At 42.0% G+C, this 17,912-nt stretch overlaps 2 protein-coding genes across 6 annotated transcripts in view; both read right to left on the minus strand.

Annotated features, from left to right (window-relative positions):
• The window catches only part of LOC309364711 (uncharacterized protein), a 30,923-nt gene extending 22,589 nt beyond the window's left edge, over positions 1-8,334 (minus strand). The window contains exon 1 of the mRNA XM_081902505.1: positions 7,856-8,334. The gene's annotated coding sequence lies outside the window, so the exon portion shown is untranslated. The remainder of the gene's footprint in view (positions 1-7,855) is intronic.
• The window catches only part of LOC309364741 (uncharacterized protein), a 42,134-nt gene extending 29,453 nt beyond the window's left edge, over positions 1-12,681 (minus strand). For 3 of the 5 annotated variants that reach the window (XR_014165874.1, XR_014165875.1, XM_081902566.1), the window contains exons 1-2: positions 12,280-12,681; positions 7,562-7,748 (exon numbers count right to left, since the gene is read on the minus strand). The gene's annotated coding sequence lies outside the window, so the exon portion shown is untranslated. Of the gene's footprint in view, positions 1-7,450; positions 7,475-7,561; positions 7,749-12,279 lie in introns of those variants that run through there. The other 2 variants (XM_081902567.1, XM_081902568.1) reach the window with 2 other exon arrangements.
• Positions 12,682-17,912: the final 5,231 nt, after the last annotated feature.

The following is a 17,912-nucleotide window of genomic DNA, read 5'->3' on the forward strand; positions in this document are numbered from 1 at the left end:
AAATACTCCAGCAAAGGTGTTAGAAAAGATACAGGACTTCGGGCAGGCCGTAGGCTTTAAACTAAACAAGAATAAGATTACCGTATTTGCTCTATAGGACGCACCTTGTTTTAGAGGGGGAGAACAAGAGAAGAAGAAGAAGAAGAGTTTGGATTTGATATCCCGCCTTTCACTCCCTTTAAGGAGTCTCAAAGTGGCTAACATTCTCCTTTCCCTTCCTCCCCCACAACAAACACTCTGTGAGGTGAGTGGGGCTGAGAGACTTCAAAGAAGTGTGACTGGCCCAAGGTCACCCAGCAGCTGCATGTGGAGGAGTGGAGACGCGAACCCGGTTCCCCAGATTACGAGACTACCGCTCTTAACCACTACACCACACTGGCTCTCCCCCACTCTGCGCAGCGCCCCTTCAGCGAAGCGGCAGGAGAAACGGAGCCCCTTCCATTTCTCCTCCCTCTTAGCTAAAGGGGCGCTGTGCCTTAGCTGAAGGGGCACTTACCCTTCAGCAAAAGGAATCCAAAGCCTCCGGAGCACAGCGGGATCACCCGCTGGGGTTCCTTTTTGACAGCTAAGAATATTAATATTTTTAAAGACAATTACGAGAATGTGTGGAAAGAAATAAAAAGAGCTTTAGAGATATAGGGAAGAATGAATTTATCGTTTTGGGGAAGAATAGCAGTAATAAAAATGAATGTTTTGCCAAAAATGTTATTTTTATTCCAATCAGTCCAGGCAATAGGCAACGCAGGATGCTTTGAAAAATGGCAAGAAGATATATCTAGGTTTTTCTGCAAAGGGAAGAAACCAAGGATTAAAAATAAATTATTAACAGATGTAAGAGAGGGAGGAGATTTCGCCCTGCCGGGTTTGAAACTTCATTATGAAGCATCTTGTATCTGCTAGAACCTGGAATGGATTACATTGGAAAACACAGAAACTGTACTTTAGATCTGAAAGTACACGAATTATGGATAGCATGCATATTTATGGTAGGAAAAGGATAAGGTGCATAGAGCTTTTCAGAATCATATAGGAAGAAAATCAATTTTTAGGGTATGGGAGAAGTATAAAAATTTGCTTGAGTAAAAAACACCCTGGTGGCTTTCCCCCTTGGAAGCAATATCTCTGAAAAAAATTGAATATGAGAAGTAATTGGCCAACTTAGCTGTTAACTAAAGCTGAAAACCAACTGAAATTAAAAGATTTTGAAGAGATAAGGGAAGCTGTAACTGACTGGTTACAGTACCATCAACTAAACACTATCTTTAAGATAGACAAAAACTGTATGGCCTTTTAGTGTATTTCCTGGAATATTAATGGTTTGAACAGTAAACTGAAAAGGAACAAAGTAGAATGTACCTTAAAGAAAGGAAAATGGGATATAATATGTCTACAAGAGACCCATGTATCTAAAGATCATATTCGGGTACTAAAAAACAAGAACTTGGGCCTGGAGTTTATAGCCGCAGCGGCGGAAAAGAAAAGAGGGGTGGTCATTTATGTAAAACCAGCGTTAAGTCCACTACTAATATTTCAAGACGAGGAAGGTAGAATAGTAGGTGTAGAAATACAAATAAATCAAGAAAAGATCATAGTGGTAGGAGTGTATGCTCCAAATAATAATAAATCCAAATTTTACAGAAAATTGGAAGAGAAGCTTTGGGAATATGAGAATGGAAAGATAATTATGATGGGAGATATGAATGGAGTTATATCTATTGAAATGGATAGAACCGAGAGGGGGGGGAATCAAACTCAGGCAGACTACCATTATCGCTCTTCCAGTTGACTGATAATCTTAATTTATTTGATACCTGGAGATTGAAGCACCCCACTGAAAAGGATATTACCTATTTTCCTGAAAATAAAAAATCGGGAGGGAGAATAGACACAATTTGGGGCTCGAAAAAATTGACATTGAGCTTGGTAAAAGCAAAGATTCTGAATAAATCTCTCTCAGACCATAATCCCGTTACTATACACATAAGATTTAAAAAACATACGAGAGGGAGGTGGAGGATGAATGATGAGATTTGGAGAGATGAGCAGAAGGTGATTAAAATGAGGGAATTGTTGAAGGAATTTTTCAAAATTAATGAGAGACATGGGACAGACAGGGAAATCATCTGGGATACCAGTAAAGCCTATATGAGAGGAATTGGAATACAACAAATGGCAAGAATAAGGAAGGATAAAGCAAAGGATACTATGGAAATAAATAAACAGATAAGGGAGAAGGAAAAAGAACTGTTGAAAAATCCAAAACAAGAGAGCATAATCCAGAATATTAAAATTTTACAATCCCAATTAAACAATTTAATAAACAAAGAGGTAGAAAATAAGATTAAATGGACAAAACAAAGGTATTTTGAATCGGCAAATAAACCCGGTAAAATGTTGTCCTGGCTAACAAAGGAGAAACAAGTGGATAGGGTTATAAATAAGATTATTGAACAAGGAAAAGAAATTACAGACCTGGACCAAATAAAAATGATGCTTAGGAATTTTTATAAAAAATTATACGAGTTGGAAGACAAAGATGAGAATAAAATTAAAGAGTATGTAAGAGAAAACAAAACCCCTGAAATAGATGGCAAGGAATTAAGTAATTTAAATTCGTGCATAAGCTCAGAAGAAATAAGAGAGGTGATAAGGAAAATGGAAACTGGGAAATCACCAGGCCCAGACGGAATACCAATTACATATTATAAGAAACTAGAAGATGTAATAATCCCTAGACTTAAAAAGATCATGAATGAGATAATGGAAGAAGGGAAAATTCCTGACTCTTGGCGCGAAGTGTGGATAACCTTATTACCAAAACAAGGAATGGACCCAAATATTATAAAGAACTACAGGCCAATTTCCCTACTGAATATTGATTACAAAATTTTTGCAGGTGTGTTAGCAAATAGATTGAAATAATGTTTGAACAGAGTAATAGGCAGGGACCAGAATGGCTTCTTACCGGGGAGACAGATAAAAAATAATACAAGAATAGTGATTGATCTTCTAGAATATATTGATATGAAACCTAGCAAGAAGGTGGCAATGTTATTGGTAGATGCGGAGAAAGCCTTCGACAGTGTGGCCTGGAATTTTCTGGTCCGCACTGTGGAAAGTTTGAAACTTGGGAACAAAATTTTGAATGGTATTAAAGTGATATATGAAAACTAGAAAGCTAAGTTAATAATATATACCAGAAGCACTAAAGAAATTGTCTGAATATGGAGGAGTATCAGGCTTTAAGTTAAAGCTAAGTTAATAATTAACAATGAAATAACTGAAGAATTCCAAATTGAAAGAGGCACCAGAGAAGGATGCCCTCTATCCCCACTTTTGTTTATTATGACGCTGGAAACACTCCTAATAGCGATAAGAAAGGACCCCAAAATCAAGGGGATTAGTCTAGGTAATAGACAATATAAAGTTAAAGCATTTGTGGACGATGTAATGTAAACAGAAAACCCAGAAGAAAGTATACCAGAAGCACTAAAGAAATTGTCTGAATATGGAAGAGTATCAGGCTTTAAGTTAAATAAAGAAAAATCTAAATTATTAACGAAAAATATGGGGGTAAACGAACAGGAAGAATTGGAAAGAGTAACAGGCCTTTAAATTACCACGAAAGTTAAGTATTTAGGGATCTGGATCACAAATTAAAAAATACCAATTTGTACAAGGATAACTATGTGAAGAAGTGGAAGGAAATAAAAGGACATCTAAATAAATGGAATAAATTGAACTTGTCCTTATGGGGAAGGATATCCTTGATAAAAATGTCAATTCTACCAAAAATGCTCTTCCGTTTCCAGACGATCCCAATAATTATCGGGACAAAATGTTTTAAAGGCTGGCAAAGGGATCTTTCTAATTTTATCTGGCAAGGTAAGAAGCCAAGAGTAAGGTTTAAAGTACTGATGGAGCCTAGAGAAAGGGGCGGGTTCGCAGTCCCAAACCTCAAGCTGTATTTTGAGGCTGCATGCATGACATGGCTGAAAGATTGGATGTTACTGACAGATACTGAAATCTTAGACCTGGAGGGCTGGGACAAAGTTTTCGGGTGGCATGGCTACCTGGGTCACGATAAAATAAAAGCACATAGAGGATTCACTAATCATTTGGTGAGAAAGGCCCTATTCGAAGTCTGGGAAAGAAATAAAACAATAGTAACAGCCAAAACTCCCTGGTGGCTATCACCTATAGAGTCCTCAGCCTTGCATAGAAGCAACATGAAAGATAGCTGGCTAACATATAGGGAACTCGTAGAAGAGATAAAAGATTGCCCAACAGTAAAGAAATTTTAAGAATTAAAAGAGAGGGGGTGAATTGGTTAGAATATTTCCAATTAAAAACAATATTTGAGAAGGATAGTAAGCTTAATGGGTTTGATAAAAAAAAATATTGGTATGGGAAAAAGAAATTTTATATAATAACCAACAGACTCTCTCAAAAATATATAAACTGTTACAAAATGGGAATGTAGAAAAGGAGAAAAAAGGAGACGCTATTAAAAAATGGGAACAAGATCAGGGCCACCCAATTGAATATAATGAATGGGAAAGACTATGGACAAAAAATATAAATTTTACAGCATGTTACTTAATAAGAGAGAACTATATGAAAATGTATCACAGGTGGTACCTGGCACAAGAAAGGCTTGCAAAACATAAACATACAATAATAAGTGCTGGAGATGCAAGATACAAAAAGAAACCTTCTACCATATGTGGTGGACATGCCCCGAAATTGGGAAATTTTGGAGCATGATCCACGAAGAAATAAAGAAAATATTAAGAATATCATATAGTAAAAGACCAGAGGCATTCCTTTTAGGAATTTTAAATGACAATATCCCAAAAGACAAAACTAATTATTTCTTATTATTTTCTTATTATTATTATTATACGCAACGTCTGCAGCAAGAATCCTGGTGGCTAAGTACTGGAAAGGGAATCAGTTACCCACTAGGGGAGAGTGGCTATGTAAGCTCTCAGAATACTTAGAATTAGCCAAATTGACAGATATAATAAGACAAAAACCCAAAAGTGAAGTAAAAAAAGAATGGGAGTGCCTAAATGGGAGTGCCTCAAAAGTCAAGGTTCAAGGGCAGAAATCTGGCTGAGTCTGGAATAACCTTGTGAAGTGAAAGGATATGAAAGAAGGATTTATATCTAGATGTTAGGATAGAGTGGATAAAGAAAACAGGAAAACAGGAAGACACAATGAGAGATAAAGGAGGTGCTGTGGGATTGGTGGAAGTCAATGTCTTGTTGTTTTAGTGTTTATAATATTAACTTGTAAGAAATGGATTTGTTGTTTTGTTTTGCTTTTTTGTTTTTTTAGTTTTCAAATGTTGATTTCTGTGTGTTGTGTATTTTTAGTTTTGATAGCTTTTGTGTTGTTGTTGTTGTGTGGAAAATACTAATAAAATAATAATAATAATAAATTTTATTTATATCCCGCCCTCCCCAGCCGAAGCCGGGCTCAGGGCGGCTAACAACACCAAATAGTGCGACATTATAAAAACATTATAAAAATTAATTAAAATTAAGATTGATGGCAGCCATAAAGTTTTGTAAAGGTTGCCAAAGGAGGGAGTCAGGCTGCGCCCTAACCAAATGCCTGGCGGAACAACTCTGTCTTGCAGGCCCTACGGAAAGATGTCAAGTCCTGCAGGGCCCTTGTCTCTTGTGACAGAGCGTTGCACCAGATTGGAGCCGCAGCCGAAAAGGCCCTGGCTCTAGTTGAGGCCAGCCTAACCTCTCTGTGGCCTGGGACCTTCAAGGTGTTTTTGTTTGAAGACCGTAAGTTCCTCTGTGCGGCATACCAGGAGAGGCGGTCCCGTAGGTACGAGGGCCCTAGGCCGTATAGGGCTTTGAAGGTTAAAACCAGCACCTTAAACCTGATCCTGTACTCCACCGGGAGCCAGTGCAACTGGTATAGCACCGGATGAATGTGATCTCTAAGCGAAGACCCCGTAAGGAGTCTCGCTGCGGCATTCTGCACCCGCTGGAGTTTTTGGGTCAGTCTCAAGGGCAGCCCCACGTAGAGCGAGTTACAATAATCCAGTCTGGAGGTGACCGTCGCGTGGATCACAGTAGCTAGGTCAGGGCGAGAGAGGTAAGGAGCCAACTGCTTAGCTTGGCGGAGATGAAAAAATGCCGCCTTTGTAATAGCTGCAATCTGCGCCTCCATGGAGAGGGAGGTATCGAAGATTACACCCAAACTCTTAACGGACGGTGCTGGCACTAATTGCACCCCCGCAAGAGATGGGAGTTGCCCCCTCATTCCCATATCATCCCGTCCCAGCCAGAGGACCTCTGTCTTCGAAGGATTTAACTTCAACCGGCTCCCACGTAACCATCCAGCCACAGCTTCCAAGCATCTGATCAGTGTGTCTGGGGCCGAGTCAGGATGGCCATCCATCAACAGATAGAGTTGGGTGTCATCAGCATACTGATGGCAGCCCAGCCCAAAACTCCGGACAAGCTGGGCGAGGGGGCGCATAAAGATGTTAAAAAGCATCGGGGAGAGAATTAAGATGCGCATAAAGATGTTAAAAAGCATCGGGGAGAGAATTAAAATTCATTTAATTTTTTTTTAAAAAAGATAGACGAAAAGAAAGGTTTTAGTTATGAGACATCACAATTTCAAAAAGAACTCTTAGGAAGTAACATAAAAAATCTGTCTGAAACGTATAACTTGACCCTAGAATGGTATACAAAGGATGAACAGGCCAAATTAGTTATGACGAAATGGGAAAGGGACTTAGGACATTAACTATGCTTCTGTTGATTCATCATTTGCAAACCCAGAAGTAGGTGTTCCTGTTTTTGAACTTTGCCTTGGAAACCGAACGTGCTCCTGAGCTGCCATTTTTACTGTTGCGCAGCAAATTTAGGTCCCCTCCATTATAATTAAGGCTTTTTTCATCCCATTTGTACCCTTGCACAGCTAATTTAAGGTTCCCCCCATGAATATTAAAGCTGTTTCTGGTTGGAGTGTTCTGAGGTGACATTTGGTGCTTTAGTGTTTTACTATTTTTTCCATTTTTGTTTGTGTGGCTTTTTCATTTTTGACTGTGACTTGTTTTTTGTTTTAATTTTAATTTTTATCATCTACAATACTGTCTTATATTATGGTACAGAACATTGATTATTGCTTTCATTTTATGGACCAATGGTCCTGTTAGATAGTAAAATTCATGTTAAATTGCTGTTGTTTTTAAAAGTCTGGAACGGATTAATCCATTTTGCATTACTTTCTATGGGAAAGCGCACCTTGGTTTTGGAACACTTTGGTTTTGGAAGACTGCTGGAACCGATTATGTTTGATAACCAAGGTACCACTGTAACTCCTAAGATTTAAAATCCTGGAGGAAGAAAATCTGCCCCCACTACTTTATGAAAGGGATTCAAGAAACAAAGAGCTGCTTTGGAGAAGGCCTCACCCCTTCCTTCTTCCTGTCAGGAACTTCCTTCCATTTGTCTCCTCTCCATCTTTTCCTCTTTCTCCCTCCACCATCTATCCCTGTCCCGATCTCCTCTCCCCTGGAACTCACCAGATTTCTCCAAGGGTCCTGGGAAGGAATGCTCAGAGGTTGTGGGGAGGGATGCGGGAGACAGCCTGACCAGGTCAACCGTCCATCTTCCTCCTTCCATCCTGGCCAGGGTTGCAGGTTCAGTCTCAGCTAGGTTTGCAGGTTCAGCTTCCTGAGGAGCGCAGAATCCAGAGCAAGTTGCAGCTTCCTGGGAGGGAGGGAGGGAAGAAGCAGCCAAGGGAGTCATTCTGGTGCCCCTGGAGAAGCCCCAATTGGGCACCCCCTTCCCAAGAGCCTCCACCCATTTTCGATCACCTTTGGCAATTCCTTTCATCACCTCCCTTCCTTTTTTATTTATTTTATTTTGTTTATTCAATCTTTATTGGTTTAAAATCAACACACACACACACACACACACACACACACACAAAGGCTTATAAAAAGGAAAAGAAACAAAACAAAAAAGCACAATACATTTCTTACAAAAAGAAAGAGAACCATACATCACGAATGCACAAAATTATTCCAGCCATCTACTTCCGACTTCCTTGATATAGGTTATTTATTTTCTTAATTAGGTAAAGGTACCCCTGACCGTTAGGTCCAGTCACAGATGACTCTGGGGTTGCAGCGCTCATTTCGCTTTACTGGCTGAGGGAGCCGGCATTTATCCGCACTCAGCTTCCGGGTCATGTGGCCAGCATGACTAAGCCGCTTCTGGCGAACTAAAACAGCGAATGGAAACGCCGTTTACCTTCCTGCCGGAGCGGTACCTATTTATCTACTTGCACTTTGACATTCTTTCAAACTGCTAGGTTGGCGGACTTCCGGGTTAGCGCCATCGGCGAATGGCAGAGTTCCTCCAATCAGAGGAATGGGCTCTGTGGAAACTGGGTCTTCCCGCCGCGGCGAAGGTGGGGACCCGCTAGAAATCCCAGGTGGAGGAGCCTGGGAATGTGGGGTTCGGCAGAGCACCAAGAGCGCCTCCCCTACTCGCAGGGAAACCCCTTTTTGGGGCTCCGGAGCGAAGTGGGGTGAGCAGCGCGGTGCAGCGAACCGACTGCTACTTTCATGGAGGGAAGCCGCATAGCCATCGCCGGAGAGCGCTGACTTTTTCCTGTTGTCATTCGGACTCTAAACAAGTACCCGTGAGTAAAAACGGAAAATTGGATCAAGAAATTCTTGAATTAGGTACTGAAGCGGGAAGGTTTAAACAGGAAGTCCGCCTTCCACTTTTTGTAAATAGACTGAAGCAAAAACCTTACAATCTAAGAGCCTGGAAAAGTTGTTTTAAAGATTGAATTTTCCTGCATCTACAACCAATAAAACCCCCTTGGAAAGCAGGAGGAAAGGGGGGGGGGATTTGACTGTTTAAGCCTGCAGGAGAGAGAGTAAAGGAGTATAAGTTTCCATCGTCTCAAACCTGGGAACGGAGTGTCAGGACAGAAACTGTTGGAGACGTCCATTTATTGAAAGTGGAGCACTTTGGCAGATAGTCAAAAAAAGAGAAACAAATTAACTTCAATGCTGATTTCTGCATTTTAAAGAAACAAGTATTTGAAAATTGAAAGTAATTTTCTTTTGTTGGATACGTTTTAAAGATGGATACAAATAGAAATTGTGTCCCCTAGAGGGAGCTTGTCAGTTTGTTGCTGCAGTTTACTTGGAGACGTTACAGCTGCGAGATTGAGATCGTGGGACCAGTCGTTTCACCTTGAATAGAAATGTGTTGGAAGTTTTGGTGTCTGCCCTTGACAAGACAAATGCTTTGCTGGAGCAGTTGCATGAGAGGATGAATTTGATGAATGAGAAGTTGGACTTGATGACTGCCGTAGCCAGTGAATATGAATTAACAGGAAACAAGGATAAAGAAATTATACAGCGACTAATTCAGGAAACTGGTTTGATTGGGCAAGTGCAAGGGCAGAGGAAGATGGAAGAGGTTGTGATCGCACCCCAAGCAACACAAATGGAGAGATCCAAAGTCCTGCAGGAGCAAAAGTTGTTGCATTGGAAGATTGAACTTGGAGTGTACTTGGAAGTGTTTGGAGTTAAAGAAGCTCTTAATTCTGGTGGGACTATGAAACATGTTGACAATTACTTTTTGGACAATCACTTTTTGGAATACAACGATGATGACAGGGAGTGGGACTGTGGGAAATGGGCTGGCTTGATGAAGGAAAATGGAGATTATTACTGGTTGGAATCCCCCGGAGACCCACTCCCCAAGGAGAAAGGGAAGAAATTAAGAAAGAAACCAACAAAAGACAAGGAAGAGTGCAACTACAAACAAGAACAAGAAAATCTGCAGAAGGGGCATAGAAGAGACTTAAGGGCCTCGGATATAAGAACACCAGATTGATGGACTGGATGGAATGTATAGAAAGGACTGACATAACCCGAAACCAGGAAAAAGGGACGTTGGACAATAACTAGGGGAAAATTTTTGGAATTAGTGTAATATTAATGAAATATCAGGGAAAATGCTGGAAAGGAACTAATTGGCTTTAGTAGAAAGGATTTAAGGAGTTATGTATAAATATGGTTTAAACTTTGAATTTTAAGGTTTTTAAGGTAAGATAAGGTTAAATAAATTAAGGTAAATTGAATAACAGAATATGTTAAAAGATGGAAAGGATATGTTGAATTAATTAATAAGATAGATTGTTAAGACAAATTATTTAAATAAAAATTGAGAAATATGGGAAGAATTTGCTGAAACAACGAATTAAGTTAGAATACAAAAAGGGAGGTGTGAGGAGGTCCAAGAAACAAGCAAATGAAAAGATGTAATATGGGATGTGTATTCTTCCTTTTTTATTTTTTTTTTTAGTTTTTTCTTTTCTTTTTTCTGTTGTACTTTTCTGTTCTTTATTGTATTTATATATTTTTGAAACTTTGAATAAATATCATTTAAACAAAAAAACTGCTAGGTTGGCAATTTTCTTAATTACTTGCCTCTATTTTTCAATAAACTTTATCTTTCTTAAATATTGTCTGAATTCTTTGTACCTTATTCAATTATGAGTTATTTGAAACATTCTAAAGTTTTTATAAGAGGACACTGTTGTTTTAAATATTATCTATAGCTTTCTCATTCCCTTTTAAACTTTTGGGTCGATCGATTTCTTATCTTTTCCGTCATCTATGCTACTTCTATATATTGAAGGATTTTTACTTGCCACTCCTCTTCTGATGGAATTTTATCTCCTTTCTATCCCTTGGCAATCAGCATCCCCACTGCAGTTGTTGCATACAAAAAGACCCCTTCCCAGGAGCCCCCACCCATTTTCAAGCACCTTTGGCAATTTCTTTCACCTGCCTGTCCCACCTCCCTTCCTAAGGCTGGCATGGTATGCACATTAGTGGCCTGAGAGTAGATCCCATAGAACATAAGTGTTAACCTGCAAAGGACTGCTCTGAATACATGGGTGGCCCTTGCATGGAGAAGAAGGAAGCCCCTTGCTTGCATCTGGACCCCCTGGGAGAGGCGGGGGATCCGCCCACTGCTCCCTCTGCCCTCCCTGACTCCTCCTCTGTCGTTCTGCCCTACAAACACCCTTTGCTCTTGTTGCTCAGGGGAGAGAGGCAGGAAGAGCCTTAAAACCCATCCCTTTCCTCCTCTGCTGCCTTTTCTTGCAGCAGCCCAGTGAGAGGGGAAGGAGCTGCAGCGCCTGGTTCACTTCAGATACACACATGGTTTACTGGGATTGTGAATGAACACGTCCTCCGCCTTCCATGCGGTGGGAGTGGGGGGGTTAAAAGTGGTGAGGAGACCCCCCCCCTTCCGGTCCTTTTGGGAAACAGGAGCTTTGGTCAGGAGTAAACAACTTAGATGGCAAGTTCACAAGAGAAGCACTTTGGAGCACTGCTTGCTCTTACTATGTGTTTGGACCTAGAGGACAACATACACGTTTACACCACAGGACTCCTGAAAGAGGGCATTTCTTTAAAGGCCATTTCTACAAAATGGAAGTCTTCTGCTGGCAGCCCTATGTAGGAAAGTTTTCGATGTTTTAAATTTTGGGGTGTTTTTGTTGGAAGCCGCCCAGAGTGGCTGAGGCAACACAGTCAGATGGGCAGGGTGCAAGTAATGAATTATTTATTCTTATTCTTATTAGTATTATTCCCTCCTAAGCCCATCCTGTTGTGCATGCTGATCAATGACTTTGTCCCACCCCCCCCCTTGACCGCAAGAGGGCTTCCTATTTTTACAGCTATTCTTTACATTTCTATACTGCCCTTCTTCCAAAGATCACAGGGCGGCTTACAAGAGAAAAACACAGAGATGCATAGCAGAGTAAGAAATAAAAACGACAACCCTCCCGCCCCCCCCCCCATGCTGGTGTGCAGTCCATAGATTCTTTAATGAGCCAAACCCCTGGGAGAAGAGCAATGCTTTCCCCTGTTGCCTAAAGATAAGGTCCTCCTCCGAGGGGACTTCTGCTGGGGTATAGATACTAAATTTAATTTATACTATTAAGGCGATCCTGGCCAGCAATGCCCACCCCTCTCCCGCCTCCTTCCCTGCAACTCCCTTTGCACCAGATCCCTGCAGGAGGAAGCTTCTCCCCCCCTCCCCTTCAAGGCCCCCTTCAAGAAAACAGCTCCCTTCCCTCCCTTCTCTTCTCCCCGCCCGGATCTTGTGCAGGGCCGCCTCTCCCCGTCCCGGGGCTTCTCATCCTGGACCCCCTCGCAAAGCCCCTTCCCTCCTTCCCCGCCATTGGCTTTGCACTCACCCGAAATCCTGGGCAGCGGGGGCGGGAATGGGAGCCCCCGCGTGGGAGGCAGGGAGTGAGGGTGCTTAATTAGGAGGCTTGATTAGGAAGAAGCCCCCTCCTCCGCCTCCGCACGATGCAGCCCCGCTTCTCGCGTCCTCCCCTCCCTCCCTCCTTTGCAAGCCCCAATTTTATCTCTGCTGGTGAAGCCGGAAGTGGAGGCAACTCAGAGGAGGGAGAAGTTTCTCTCCACGTTCAGCCTCTTGTCTGTTACTTGATAATTGGGGGGAAGGAAAACCTTGCAGCACCCAACCAATGGGGAGACGAGGGAGGGAACGTGTGCATAGGGAATATAAACTCATTCTTTGCCCCAGCTGGACTGTGCCTGCTTTGGAGCCCCACTTTGCAAAAACGTATTGTCCTCAATAAGGGACGCAGGTGGCGCTGTGGATTAAACCACAGAGCCTAGGGCTTGCCAATTAGCAAGTTCAATTAGCAGTTCGAATCCCTGCAATGGGGTGAGCTCCCGTTGCTCTGTTTCTGCTCCTGCCAACCTAGCAGTTCGAAAGCACAAAGTGCAAGAAGATAAATAAGTACCTGTTGTAAACAAAATCTGCCCTTATTCCCTTATGGGGGACACAAGAGCCTTTATAGAGTCCTTTGCAGGTTCTCCATCAGTTGGAGAAAATAACAGAGGCCAAACAGAGAATATTGAGAAGCAAACAGCTAGTAAGCCTGAACTTTATTGAACTGTTGCAACAGGTTGCTCCACTCACACGCAGGAGAACGGAGGAGGACCCAGAACAAAGGTGTGCCTGCCCTTATATAGACCTTTTAAATTCCCTGCCTTCATCGTGGATGGAGAACTTGACTTGGCATGTGTAACAGAGACTTGGTAGGATGAAGCAGATGGACCTGTCCCTGCCGCTGCTTGTGCACCAGGTTCTCTTCTCAACCCAAGTCATGTGGGCCGGCGGATGGGTCTCAGGACCCACTTCTTACAATGTATGAAGTAGCTTATAGCAAAAAAGCCTTATAACTCTTCTGGGTAACTGAATAAGTTATTTTAATAAATATTTAAACGGAGAGCATATTTTGCCTTCTCATGTTCATGCAAACATGGTTCTACTCCAATCTCACTTAGTATTAAATTGTGGGTGGACATAGCAGACGCCACAGAGATTTGTCCAAGTGGTTCTTTATAGTAAGCTGGAACTGAACTGAACAGCAAACAGCTCAGCCGGCCTGCTTTTATATGCAGCCGGCTGTCAACACTAACAACAACAACCCAGGGTTTCCCGCCTACATTGACTGATGTGGACCCGAGTGAAAACTATAGACACAATCCCCCTGGTGGCCAGGGTGAGAACTTCAATACTTAACACTTAGTCCCTACTTTCACCTCAGCAAAGAATTTTTTATACAGAAATCTCCTGGACAGAAGTCTCCCTGTTTGCATTACAGGGAGGGCTCAGCCTCTGTCTACCTTATTGCACACTCATTACACACAATGTCTTTTGCAGTGTCCTGTATTCTCAAAGAAACACTGCAAAGACACAGGAACAGTGACATGCAGCAGCAGCAGCAGGAGCTAGACAGCAGGAGCTGGCGAGTTTGATCTAGAAAAGGAGCAGACGGGGAAAGGTTAAGCAGACCCCCCCCCCATGTCGCCCTTAGGTGTGCTCAGTCTTCACCTGCTCCATGACTCCACCTTGCATGAGAAAGAAGAATCGAGCTCCAGGAAACAGGAAGTGGTCCTTCTACCAGCCAGGACATCTCACCATCACAGACAGATCCAGTCTCCTGCTGAGGAGTCAAGAGTGGCCCTGGGATGGCAGAGAGAGGAGGGGAAGGGGCCAGGGATAGAAGGAATGCCAGGGCTCCAGATGCTCCCTTGGACCCCCCCTACCTTGACACCAAGAGGACCCCTTCTTCTGGGGCTGAAAGCATTGGCGTGGAGGTTTGATTTTTGTCAGGACTGCAAGGAAGGGGGGAAATGAAACGTAAAACACACACACCCATGGACACACTGGAGACTGAATGAAAATAGGCCTGTCTGAAGGAATAGCTAATGGAGAGCATAATGTGGGGTGTAGTTGTCATGCTCACCTGCCTCCCTGGACTGGTCTTTTCTTGGGGTCAGGGAGCTGGGGTGGTCGATCAACATGAAGTTCCCAGGTTACCTTTCCTTCTGGTCAGCTATTCCAGCTCTTGTCTCCCCCCCCCCATTTCTTTCTTTATGGAGGGGCAAAGGCACTTTGTATAGATGTAACTACAACCAACATCTGGAATCTTCTGGGTGCACCAAGGTGGCCTCCTTCTGCATTGTCAGCAAGTGACAACTGTCATGGAACAACCCCCAGTGTCTCTGCAGAAAATGTTACTGATGGGCTTGTAGGGCCAGGGGACAGAGGCAGTCTGCTAGGTGGATAGGGTTGTGGGATAGAAATGTCAATAACCAAAGACTGAACTGGAATAAATGTGTAACCTGCCTCAAGATTCTTTGTGGTTGTTTTGTGCTTTCACATTAACTAAATCTGCTGCAAAACAACAACAGAAATGGAAGTGGCCTGGAAGAACTTGACGAAAAAATAGGATTGTTTAAAATAAACAATAGACTGGCAAAAATAAGAGAAAGTATAGAAATGCTTAAATGCCCCTATTAATATAAATGAAATAAAAGAAGGAATTGTGACTTCTAAGAATGGTAAAGTCCCTGGTCCAGATGGTATTTCTATAAAGAATTACAAAAAATTGGAAGAGACCATATTACCGATGTTAGAAAAAATAATGAACAAAATTTTAGAAGGAGGACAAGTGCCAGAATCATGGCAAGAGGCCCTAATTACATTGATACTGAAATATGGATCCAATTTAGAGTAAATTAAAAATTATAGACCAATCTCATTTCTAAATTCAGATTATAAATTATTTGCAAAAAAATTAGCTAATAAATTGAAAAAGATCCTGGCAAGATTAATAAAGAAAGATCAGTCAGGCTTCCTACGCAGAAGACAAATTTACAGCAACGTAAGGTTGGTAGTAGATACAATAGAATACCTAGAAATGAGACCAGATAAAAAGGCAGCCCTGATCTTGGTGGATGCGGAGAAAGCATTGGATAATGCTTCAGGGGCATTCATGCAAAAAACTTTGGAAATGATGAGTTTGGGTGAGAAAATATGTAGTGGTATAAAAGCGATTTATAATTCCCAAAAGGTCAGACTAATTATAAATGGTGAAACATCAGAAGCTTTTAATATCTCTAAGGGAACAAGACAGGGCTGCCCTCTTTCTCCTCTCCTCTTTATCACACTTCCGGAAGTGATTCTGAAAGCAACCAGAAAAGACCCTAAAATAGAAGGAATTAAAGTTGGACAAAGGGCCTATAAGGTCAGAGCCTTTTCAGACAATCTAATATTTACAACAGAAAACCCTCTAGAGCAGCGGTTCTCAACCTGTGAGTCCCCAGATGTTGTTGGACTACAACTCCCATCATCCTTGAGCTCTGGCCTTGCTAGCTAGGGGTGAAGTTAGTTGTAGTTCAGCAACACCTGGGGGCCCACAGGTTGAAAAAGGCTGCTAGTAGGATTGTAGTAAGATTGGAAAAAACAAGGCCAAGAATAAAATACAAAACTCAGACTTAAAAGAAAGGGGAGGCTTTTCCCTTCCAGATCTCAAAATTTACTATGAAGCAGCTTGTCATACTCGGATTTGGGATTGGATTAAATTGGAGAAAGAAGAGGCAATAGAACTGGAAGGACATGACAGCATATTTGGTTGGCATGCATATTTGTGGTATGGGGGGGAAAAAGTACACAAAGGACTCAACAATACTATAATAAGTTTTTAATAAAGGTATGGGGGAAATACAAAGAATTATTGGAACCCCAAACTCCATGGTGGCTATCACCCATTGAAGCACTATCACTTAACATGTCAACAATGAAAGGAATACGGCCAACATACAGAGAATTACTAACAGAACAAGAAGGAAAGTTAAAATTGAAAGACTATGATGAGATATAGGAAGATTTAGTGATGGTGATGGATATTTGTTGTGAGAAAGAAAATCAATAAAAATAATTATAATAAATGGGAAGGAAAGGAAAAAGAAAGGCGTTTGGACAATTATCACGATTCAAAATTAATAAAGAAAAAACAAAACACCTGGTAAAATAATTAGATATACAAGAAAAAGTAAAGTTAGAAATAGAAACAGGACTTAAAATTACTAACAGAGCAAAGTATTCAGCCATCATGACTGCGTCACAGCAACCCTGATACCTGGTTTCCATCTCTTTCATGTCCTGATGGAATCTCTCCCCCTGCTCGTCACTCATTGAACCCAGGTTCTCAGGAAACCGGTCCATATGTGAAAATAGGTAGTGCATCTTGATGCTCATGTTGCAGCCCAGGTTCCTGAAAGCAGTCAGCATGTTGTTGACAAGTTCTGCATAGTTTCTGGCCTTATTGTTGCCAAGAAAGTTCTTCACTGCCAGAACAAATGCCTTCCACGCTTCCAGTTCCACTTCGTTCATTGAGTTTCCGAACTCTGAATCTCTGATGAGCTGACGGATCTGAGTACCGTCAAAGATGCCAACTTTCAACTTCTCCATGGTCAATCCTGGAAAAGCCTGGCACAAGTAAGTGAAGCAGTCACCATCCTTGTCCAGAGCATTGGTGAACTGCTTGATTAAGCCGAGCTTGATGTGCAGCAGTGGGAAGTGTATTCTGTCTCTGTCCACCAGAGGGTCGTTGATGACATTCCTTTCTTTGCAAGGCACCAATTCCTCCCGCACAGGCCAGTCCTTCTTCGTATAATGCTGAGCACGGTCCCTACTATCCCACATGCACAGAAAACATGGGTACTTGGTGAAGCCAGACTGTTGTCCCAACAAAAAGTTAACCATCTACAGGTCAACACAAATAAACCACTTATGCTGATCATAACCAATTTTCTACAGCACATACTTCACCGCTTCATAGTTCTCCTTCAGTGTACTCGAGTGAGCCAGGGGTATAGAGGCAAACTGGTTGCTGTTGTGTAGCAGAACAAATTTCAGTGATCACTTGCTGCTGTCAATGAACAGTCTCCAATCTTTGGGTTTGTACTGTGGCACTCCAAGCTTGAGCAGAAGCTGTGCAATATCTGCACAGTACACCAAGTCCTTCTCTTCCGAGAAAAAAACGGAGGTACTCTTGATGCCTGTTGCGGAAGAAGCTGATGCGAGCACTGTCAGAGAGAAGGTTTTTTTCCTTCAATCTGGATGCCAACAGTTCGGCAGAGTCCTTTGACAAGCTGAGGTCACGAACTAGATCATTCAACTCCTTTTGGGAAAATGGATGTGGAGCATCATCTTCAAGAACCACTTCTTCTTCATGTCCTTCAACACTGGAGGCATCTTTGTCACTAATGTCAGGAAGTTCTCCAAAGATAGGCACTGGAATTTCATGACAATGAGCTACAGGACGACGTGCTGATTGAAGACCAGGATTAACTTAGTTTTGATCCCCCAACTTTATGCTTTGCCGCACCAAGATTTCAAGGTTTTATGACTTCAAACTGATCCCTTTTCGACATAATCACCCAGAACTATCGGACCTGAATACTTCTTGTCATTAAAATAATCATTTCCAATCAAAACAATTAT

This window comes from Podarcis melisellensis (assembly GCF_964234715.1).
Source record: "Podarcis melisellensis genome assembly, chromosome: 2".
NCBI lineage: Eukaryota > Metazoa > Chordata > Lepidosauria > Squamata > Lacertidae > Podarcis > Podarcis melisellensis.